Consider the following 10307-nt stretch of genomic DNA (forward strand, 5'->3'; position numbering starts at 1 on the left):
CGCGGCATCTTAGCTCTCCAACCCGCAACCCCCCGTGTGTTGGAAGCCGAAGTCTTAACCACTGGAACACCAGGGAAGTCCCCATGTCACTGAGTTCAACGTGAAAGAGAACAGAGTCCAGGCACCCTCTGTGAATGGGGATTTCTGTCGAGGCTGTAAATTAGCACGTGTCAGACTCCACCATAAAACCTCAGGGGCTCAGAGCACACAGACCACCTATTCTTTCACTAAATTGGGAGGTCTATATTATGGAACCTCTCAGAACTATAAATACATATTTCTTTCATGTCACACACTAGAGAAGGGAATGGCAACCCACTCCAGTATTCTTGTCTGGGAAATCCCATCAACAGAGGAGCCTGGTGGACTACAGTCCATGGGGTCGCAAAGGACTTGGACATGACTTAGCGACTAAACCACAAAATATAGACACACACACACATATGTGCAGAAGAGCAATAATTATACTCCTGGCCATGTCCTCACCCTCCCTCCTTTTTTTTTAATCTTCAAAATCACATTTGTGGACCCAGGGCTGTGAGACACAAAATGAAGCAGCTCCTGTCCAACAGGCCTACCCTCCGCTGCTCACAAAAACTCGAAACATCCAACTGGGATTCTCATTTCTGACATCAGCAGGACTAATTCTCTACCACCAGAGAATGTGTTTTAACTTTGTGAGGGGGTAAATCCTCTTTCTGATTAGGAAGTTATTATATGTCAAAATATGATGCTCTTTTGATGGATTCAAGTAGGCTATTTTTGGGGGGGTACAAGTATTTCTTTTGCTTAAGCCTCTATTTAATTTGTTACAATGTGCTGTGTGCTTAGCCGCTCAGTCGTGTCTGACACTTTTCAGTCCTGTCGGACTCTTTGCGACCCCATGGACTGTAGCCCACCAGGCTGCTCTGTCCATGGGATTCTCCAGGCAAGAATACTAGAGTAGGTTGCCATGCCCTCCTCTGGGGAACCTTCCCAACCCAGGGATGGAACCCAGGTCTCCCGCCTGGCAGGTGGATTCTTTACCGTCTGAGCCACCAGGGAAGCCCCTTGATACAATGCTGTTTCTGTATTTTATGTTGTGTGTTGGGGGGGAGGGGAGGTTTGACCAGGAGGCATGGGGGAATCTTAGCTCCCTGACAGGGGTTACCTGCACCTCCTGCGTTGGAAGTCAAAGTCTTAACCACTGGACTTCCAGGGAAGTCCCCTAGGCACTTAGCAATTTTGTTCCTGGCACACTACTTTGCAAGTCTGAAATAGGGGAGATGAGCTTCCTTAGGACAAGGTAAACTCACAGTTGAAAACTACCCTGATAGATGTCACGATTAAATATGTTCAGAATAAAAGACTCTCTAAACATGAACGCACATGAAACGCAAAACCTCCCAGGACACCCTACTTTTTGGATTTTAATCGGAGTTCATTGGCATGTGTATTTTCTGACTTCTTTAGACAAAAACGTAGACGTATATGAGCTACTGCTTGTAACGACATTTGTAATAAAAAACAGTTGTAAGCTCCTGCTTGTAATGGCATTTGTAATAAAAATAATTGTAGGCTCCTTTCAAGCAAGGGCTTTATGAATACACAAGTGTGGAACGAATGCATAAAAATGCAAAGAATGCATTAGCCAAATGAGACTGGCATTAAATATCACATATAACCACACTGTTGCATGCTGGTTACAGAACTAGCAGCCTTCACGTGGAATGTTAGAAAAATCGAGTCGGTCCATTTTGCAGTTATGGAACATATGTATGATTCCTGAATTGTTCTTGATTTAAACAGAATGTTTTGTTTTGAAAATCTTTAGAACCTTAAAATTCACCCGGCCAAGTGAAACAGGACAATGTGAAAAACCACAGCACCCTATGCTTCAACTAGACGACTTTCTAGGAAAGTGAAAAGAACACTGAATGCCGAAGCATTGATGCTTTCAAGCTGTGGTGATCCTGGAGAAGACTCTTGAGAGTCCCTTGGACAGCAGGGAGATGCAACCAGTCAACCCTAAAGGAAATCAACGCTGAATATTCATTGGGAAGACTGATGCTTCTTCTAGAACTAAGAGCCAGAAAAGAGGTCCTTTTCATCACAGGGGACTGGAATGCAAAAGTAGGAAGTCAAGAGATACCTGGAGGAACAGGCAAATTTGACCTTGTACAAGATGAGGCAAAGCAAAGGCTAACAGAGTTCTGCCAAGAGAAGGCACTGGTCACAGCAAACACCCTCTTCCAACAACACAAGAGAAGACTCTACACATGGACATCACCATATGGTCAACACCGAAATCAGATTGACTATATTCTTTGCAGCCAAAGATGAAGAAGCTCTCTACAGTCAGCAAAAACAAGACCGGGAGCTGACTGTGGCTCAGATCATGAACTCCTTATTGCCAAATTCAGATTTAAATTGAAGAAAGCAGAGAAAACCACTAGACCATTCAAGTATGACCTAAATCAAATCCCTTACAATTACACATGGAAGTGAGAAATACATTTAAGGGACTAGATCTGATAGAGAGAGTGCCTGATGAACTATGGACAGAGGTTCATGACATTGTACAGGAGACAGGGATCAAGACCATCCCCAAAATAAAGAAATGCAAAAAGGCAAAATGGCTGTCTGAGGAGGCCTTACAAATAGCTGTGAAAAGAAGGGAAGCTAAAGGCAAAGGAGAAAAGGAAAAATATAAGCATGTGAATGCAGAGTTCCAAAGAATACCAAGGACAGATAAGAAAGCCTTCCTCAGTGGTCAGTACAAAGAAATGGAGGAAAACAATAGAATGAGAACAACTAAAGATCTCTTTAAGAAAACTAGAGATATGAAGGGAACATTTCATGCAAAGATGGGCTCGATAAAGGACAGAAATGGTATGGACCTAACAGAAGCAGAAGATATTGAGAAGAGGTGGCAAGAATACACAGAAGAACTGTACAAAAAAGATCTTCACGACCCAGATAATCACGATGGTGTGATCACTGATCTAGAGCCAGACATCCTGGACTGTGAAGTCAAGTGGGCCTCAGAAAGCATCACTACAAACAAAGCTAGTGGAGCTGATGGAATCCCAGTTGAGCTGTTTCAAATTGTAAAAGATGATGCTGTTAAATGCTACACTCAGTATGCCAGGAAATTTGGAAAACTCAGCAGTGGCCACAGGCCTGGAAAAGGTCAGTTTGCATTCCAATCGCAAAGGAAGGCAATGCCAAAGAATGCTCAAACTACCACACAATTGCACTCATCTCACACGCTAGTAAAGTAATGCTCAAAATTCTCCAAGCCAGGCTTCAATAGTATGTGAACTATGAATTTCCAGATGTTCAAGCTGGATTTAGAAAAGTCAGAGGAACCAGAGACCAAATTGCCAACATCTGTTGGATCATCAAAAAAGCAAGAGATTGTAAAATCATCTACTTCTGCTTTATTGACTATGCCAAAGCCTTTGACTGTGTCAATGACAACAAACTGTGGAAAATTCTGAGAGATGGGAATACCAGAACACCTGACCTGCCTCCTGAGAAATCTGTATGCAGGTCAGGAAGCAACAGTTAGAACTGGACATGGTTTCAAATAGGAAAAGGAGTTCGTCAAGGCTGTATATTGTCACTCTGCTTACTTAACTTATATGCAGAGTATATCATGAGAAACGCTGGGCTGGAGGAAGCACAAGCTGGAATCAAGATTGCCGGGAGAAATATCAATAACCTCAGATATGCAGATGACACCACCTTACGGCAGAAAGTGAAGAGGAACTAAAAAGCCTCTTGATGAAAGTGAAAGAGGAGACTGAAAAAGCTGGCTTAAAGCTCCACATTCAGAAAACTAAGATCATGGCATCCGGTCCCATCACTTCATGGCAAATAGATGGGGAAACAATGGAAATAATCAGAAACTGTATTTTCTCAGGTTCCAAAATCAATGCAGATGGTGACTGCAGCCATGAAATTAAAAAACGCTTGCTCCTTAGAAGAAAAGTTATGACCAACTAGACAGCATATTAAAAAGCAGAGACTTTCCTTTGCCAACAGAGGTCCATCTAGTCAAAGCTATGGTTTTTCCAGTAGTCATATATGGATGTAAAGAGTTGGACTATAAAAAAAGCTGAGCGCCGAAGAACTGCTGCTTTTGAACTGTGGTGTTGGAAAGACTCTTGAGCGTCCCTTGGACTGCAAGGAGATCAAGCCAGTCGATCCTAAAGGAAATCAAGCCTGAATATGTGTTGGAAGGACTGATGAACTCCAATACTTTGGCAACTTGATGCCAAACGCTGACTCATTGGAAAAGACAATGATGCTGGGAAAGATTGAAGGCAGGAGGAGAAGGGGACGACAGAGGATGAGATGGTCGGATGGCATCATTGACTCAAGGGACATGAGTTTGAGCAAGCTCTGGGAGTTGGTGATGGACAGGGAGGCCTGGCGTGCTGCAGTCCATGGGGTTGCAAAGAGATGGACACAACTGAGCGACCAAACTGACAGATGCTGAATCTGAAGCTCCAATCCTTTGACCATGTGATGAGAAGAGCCATCTCATTGGAGAAGACCCTGATGCTGGGAAAGATTGAAGGCTGGAGGAGAAGGGGACGACAGAGGATGAGATGGTTGGATGACATCACTGACTTGATGGACATGAGGCTGAGGAAGTTCCAGGAGTTTGTGATGGATAGGGAGGCCTGGCGTGCTACGGTTCATGGGGTTACAAAGATTCAGACATGACTTAGCGACTGAACAATAAAAAACAACTGGGATGGTTAAAAAAAAAAAAAGTCTTTGATTGCCAGGGGTTAAGGAGGAGGGAAGGGGTTAGACAGAGCACAGGTGGTTATAAACTGTGGGCTTTACTGAGTAATCAGCTAACAATACTGGCTCGTCAACTATAGCAGACACACCGCACTAAACTCAGATGTTAATGAGATGGGATAGATAGAGAGATGATAGAACACAGAAACGGGTAGATAAATAGTAGAAACAGGGAGATATAGATGATAGAAACAGGGAGATATAGATGATAGAAACAGGGAGATAATAGAAGACAGAAACAGACAGTTAATAGATGATAGAAACAGGGAGATAATAGATGATACAAACAGGGAGACAATAGATGATAGAAACAGGCGGATAATAGATGATAGAAACAGGAGATAATAGATGATAGAAACAGGCAGATAATAGATGATAGAAACAGGCAGATAATAGATGATAGAAACAGGCGGATAATAGATGATAGAAACAGATAATAGATGATAGAAACAGGTGGATAATAGATGATAGAAACAGATAATAGATGATAGAAACAGGCAGATAATAGATGATAGAAACAGGCAGATAATAGATGATAGAAACAGGCAGATAATAGATGATAGAAACAGGTGGATAATAGATGATAGAAACAGATAATAGATGATAGAAACAGGTGGATAATAGATGATAGAAACAGATAATAGATGATAGAAACAGGCAGATAATAGATGATAGAAACAGGCGGATAATAGATGATAGAAACAGATAATAGATGATAGAAACAGGTGGATAATAGATGATAGAAACAGATAATAGATGATAGAAACAGGCAGATAATAGATGATAGAAACAGGCAGATAATAGATGATAGGAACATAATAGATGATAGAAACAGGCGGATAATAGATTATAGAAACAGGTGGATAATAGATGATAGAAACAGGTGGATAATAGATGATAGAAACAGATAATAGATGATAGAAACAGGCGGATAATAGATGATAGAAACAGGTGGATAATAGATGATAGAAACAGATAATAGATGATAGAAACAGGTGGATAATAGATGATAGAAACAGGCGGATAATAGATGATAGAAACAGGTGGATAATAGATGATAGAAACAGAAGATAATAGATGATAGAAACAGGGAGATAATAGGAGACAGAAACAGACAGATAATAGATGATAGAAACAGGGAGGTAATAGATGATAGAAACAGGAGATAATAGATGATAGAAACAGGCAGATAATTGATGATAGAAACAGGGAGATAATAGAAGATAGGAACAGACAGATAATAGATGATAGAAACAGGGAGGTAATAGATGATAGAAACAGGCAGATAATAAATGATAGAAACAGGGAGATAATATATTATAGAAATGGTCAGATAATAGGTGATAGAAACAGGCAGATAATAGATGATAGAAACAGATAATAGATGATAGAAACAGGCAGATAATAGATGATAGAAACATAATAGATGATAGAAACAGGCAGATAATGGATGATAGAAACAGGTGGATAATAGATGATAGGAATAGGCAGATAATAGATGATAGAAACAGGCAGATAATAGATGATAGGAACATAATAGATGATAGAAACAGGCGGATAATAGATTATAGAAACAGCTGGATAATAGATGATAAAAACAAGTGGATAATAGATGATAGAAACAGATAATAGATGATAGAAACAGGCGGATAATAGATGATAGAAACAGGCAGATAATAGATGATAGAAACAGGGAGGTAATAGATGATAGAAACAGGAGATAATAGATGATAGAAACAGGTGGATAATAGATGATAGAAACAGGTGGATAATAGATGATAGAAACAGGCAGATAATAGATGATAGAAACAGGTGGATAATAGATGATAGAAACAGGCGGATAATAGATGATAGAAACAGGAGATAATAGATGATAGAAACAGGCGGATAATAGATGATAGAAACAGTTGGATAATAGATGATAGAAACAGGGAGATAATAGAAGACAGAAACAGACAGATAATAGATGATAGAAACAGGGAGATAATAGATGATAGAAACAGGCGATAATAGATGATAGAAACAGGCAGATAATAGATGATAGAAACAGGGAGATAATAGAAGATAGAAACAGACAGTTAATAGATGATAGAAACAAGGAGGTAATAGATGATAGAAACAGGAGATAATAGATGATAGAAACAGGAGATAATAGATGATAGAAACAGGCGGATAATAGATGATAGAAACAGGCGGATAATAGATGATAGAAACAGGCGGATAATAGATGATAGAAACAGGCAGATAATAGATGATAGAAACAGGGAGATAATAGAAGACAGAAACAGACAGATAATAGATGATAGAAACAGGGAGGTAATAGATGATAGAAACAGGCGATAATAGATGATAGAAATAGGCAGATAATAGATGATAGAAACAGGGAGATAATAGAAGATAGAAACAGACAGTTAATAGATGATAGAAACAGGGAGGTAATAGATGATAGAAACAGGAGATAATAGATGATAGAAACAGGCGGATAATAGATGATAGAAACAGGCAGATAATAGATGATAGAAACAGGCAGATAATAGATGATAGAAACAGGCAGATAATAGATGATAGAAACAGTTGGATAATAGATGATAGAAACAGGAGATAATAGATGATAGAAACAGGTGGATAATAGATGATAGAAACAGTTGGATAATAGATGATAGAAACAGGAGATAATAGATGATAGAAACAGGCAGATAATAGATGATAGAAACAGGCAGATAATAGATGATAGAAACAGGAAGATAATAGATGATAGAAGCAGGGAGATATTGATGATAGAAATAGGTAGATAGTTTATAGAAACTGGTAGATAGATGGCAGATCGATAGGTGGACAGACAGATGATAGAAGCAGGTGGGCAGATAGATAGATAGAAGAGCTATATAGACATGCAGGTGTGTATACCGTATTTATTCCCCTTCCTACGATAATTTCTATTTTCTCCTTTCCCTTCCAGTTTTCTCTGTGGAAGGCACTCTCTGTCTGAGCTCAACATGCTGCTGAGTAAAAAGTCTGCAGCCCTGATGAACGCAGCAGATATTATCAGGAAACCGCAGGGGAGGATCACCTGGGGGCTATGAGTTACGGAGGCCACAGGGGAAGGATTCAGACTTGATGTGGAAATCGTCCTCGGGAATCCCCACAAGTGCCTCATGCAGCGATTTTACATTTTCAGGGTTTCAGATCACCTTTTAGATACACTGAAGAGGGAGGTGAAGTGTGTGGATTTTTTGAAAAGAGATTAAAGACAGATGTTGGTTTTGATACGTCTTCCTTGTAGCAGCTGACTTATTTCAACAAAATAAAAGGTTTTAGAAGGAGAGGGGGTTACTCCTGCTCAGTGGGTAGGGAAACCATCCAACGCTGAAAAACAAACAGAATTCCCCAAATGTATACCACTCTGGTGGTGTGGGAATTAATACACCTGACTCAGTAACTTCATATTATAATAAATTTGTGGTCAACTGAAACAGGGCCACTTTAGGAGAAAAACATCATAGTCTTAAAGGAGAAATGAACCCTGTATTCAAGTCTGAGCTCCATATCCTGTGAGGAGGGGTGCTTTCTGTTTTTTTCTGACCGCCCTTTCCTTCTTCATGCAAGAAGTTTTCTTCTGAATGTTTGCAGTAGACATTTTTTTTAAAAGAACTGCATATCTGAGTCAGCCATTACCACAGCTTATCTGAGAATTAATCTGATATATATATATATATCAGGGAGATAATAGAATATAGAGACAGGTGGAAGTTTATTTTGGAACGTTTGGAAATGACTCTCCAGTGGTGAGTTCCCTTTATGAGTGCCATTGTGGCTAAGTGTAGGCTGGTGGCTCGGATAGTAAAGAATCCACCTGCAATGCGGGAGTCCCTGGTTCGTTCTTTGGGTTGGGAAGACCCCCTGGAGGAGAAAATGGCAATCCACTCCAGTATTCTTGCCTGGAGAATCCCATGCACAGAGGAGCCTGGCAGCCTACAGTCCGTAGGGTTGAAACAACCGGACACGACCAGCTGAGTGACTAACTTTGGGGGCGTGATACCGGCATTCTTCTCGTTAAACTGTGAGTCTAGTAAGTGGAGAAAACAGCCCAGAATGCTGTTTATTTTCTCAATGTTCTCCAGGCCACCATGGGATTTGGGTTATGATAAGGAAGACCAGCCATTCCAATCCTAGAAGGTATGTGTCAATTTCTTCCTCTGAGCTCAGACCCTCTGAACCTCACAGGGAAGGTCAGGGGTTGGGGTACAGCCAACACCCTCACACAGACATCTACCGTGTCAATCTTTTGTCCAAAAGAGGGTGAGCAGTCAGGAAGGAGGGAAGTTCTGGAGACTGACTGTCTGCCCTCTGGGGTTGCAACCCCACTGTGAACATGAGTCTGGAGACAGAGTCTTTCATGAAGCAGGTCTGTAAAGCCAGCCCCGTCTCTAGCTGCCCAGGAAGAGTGGTCCAGCGGGCACCACCTTCATCTTCAGACCCCCACCAGATGCGGGCATCCGTGTCACCCCAGAGCTTGGAGCATGTTCTAGGAGCTGGCTTAGCCCCATCGTGGCTCCGCCCTGAGAAGTCAGCTGAATGCTGCTGCCGCACGGGTGGAAACGGAGAGACGCGGTGCCCTGGGCAAGGACCCTCACAAGAGGGTTAAAGAACATGAGTACCGTGTGCTGCCCTGCACTGCCGCTCGAGCACCCAGGGGCACGTCCTTCCCAACCTGATCCCACGGCCTTCTCGCTGCCCAGGACGGAGGCGGGCTTGCCTCCTGCACCCGGTAATTCAATAAAGGAGCTGGCATTCAGTGAGGCCGTGGATGCCCACGGTCAGCCTTCAGTAGACATTCTTTTTTTTTTAAGGAGGGCATTAATTCAGTCACTCATCACATTTGAGAATTAATCTCACACTTGTAAGTTTATTTTGGAACTCTCTTAAAATAGTGTGTGGTCTTCCCTTGTGGCTCAGCTGGTAAAGAATCCGCCTGCAATGAGGGAGACCTGGGTTCGATCCCTGGGTTGGGAAGATCCCCTGGAGAAGTAAAAGGCTACCCACTCCAGTATTCTGGCCTGGAGAATTCCATGGACTGTATAGTCCATGGGGGTCACAAAGAGTCGGATACGACTGACCGACTTTTCACTTCACTAAAACATTGTGTAACAGTGTTAGTTTGGAAATTTCCTCCACGGTCCCAGCAAGTTGCCACTCAGACCTTTCTCCTCTACTGCTTCCTACTCAAAAGCCTGTCCGTATCTTCAAAATGTGATGAGTGGATAAAGAAGTTGTGGTACATATGGACAATGGAATATGACTCAGCTATAAAAAGGAAAGCCTCTGAGTCTGTTCTAATGAGGTGGATGAACCTAGAACCTATTATACAGAGTGAAATAAGTCAGAAAGAGAAACATAAATATCGTATACTAATGCATATATACAGTCTAGAAAAATGGAATTTATTTACAGGGCAGCAATGGAGAAACAGACATCAAGAATAGACTAACAGATCTGGGGAGAGGATG

Source organism: Bubalus bubalis, chromosome X (genome assembly GCF_019923935.1).
Source record: "Bubalus bubalis isolate 160015118507 breed Murrah chromosome X, NDDB_SH_1, whole genome shotgun sequence".
Classification (NCBI taxonomy): Eukaryota; Metazoa; Chordata; class Mammalia; order Artiodactyla; family Bovidae; genus Bubalus; species Bubalus bubalis.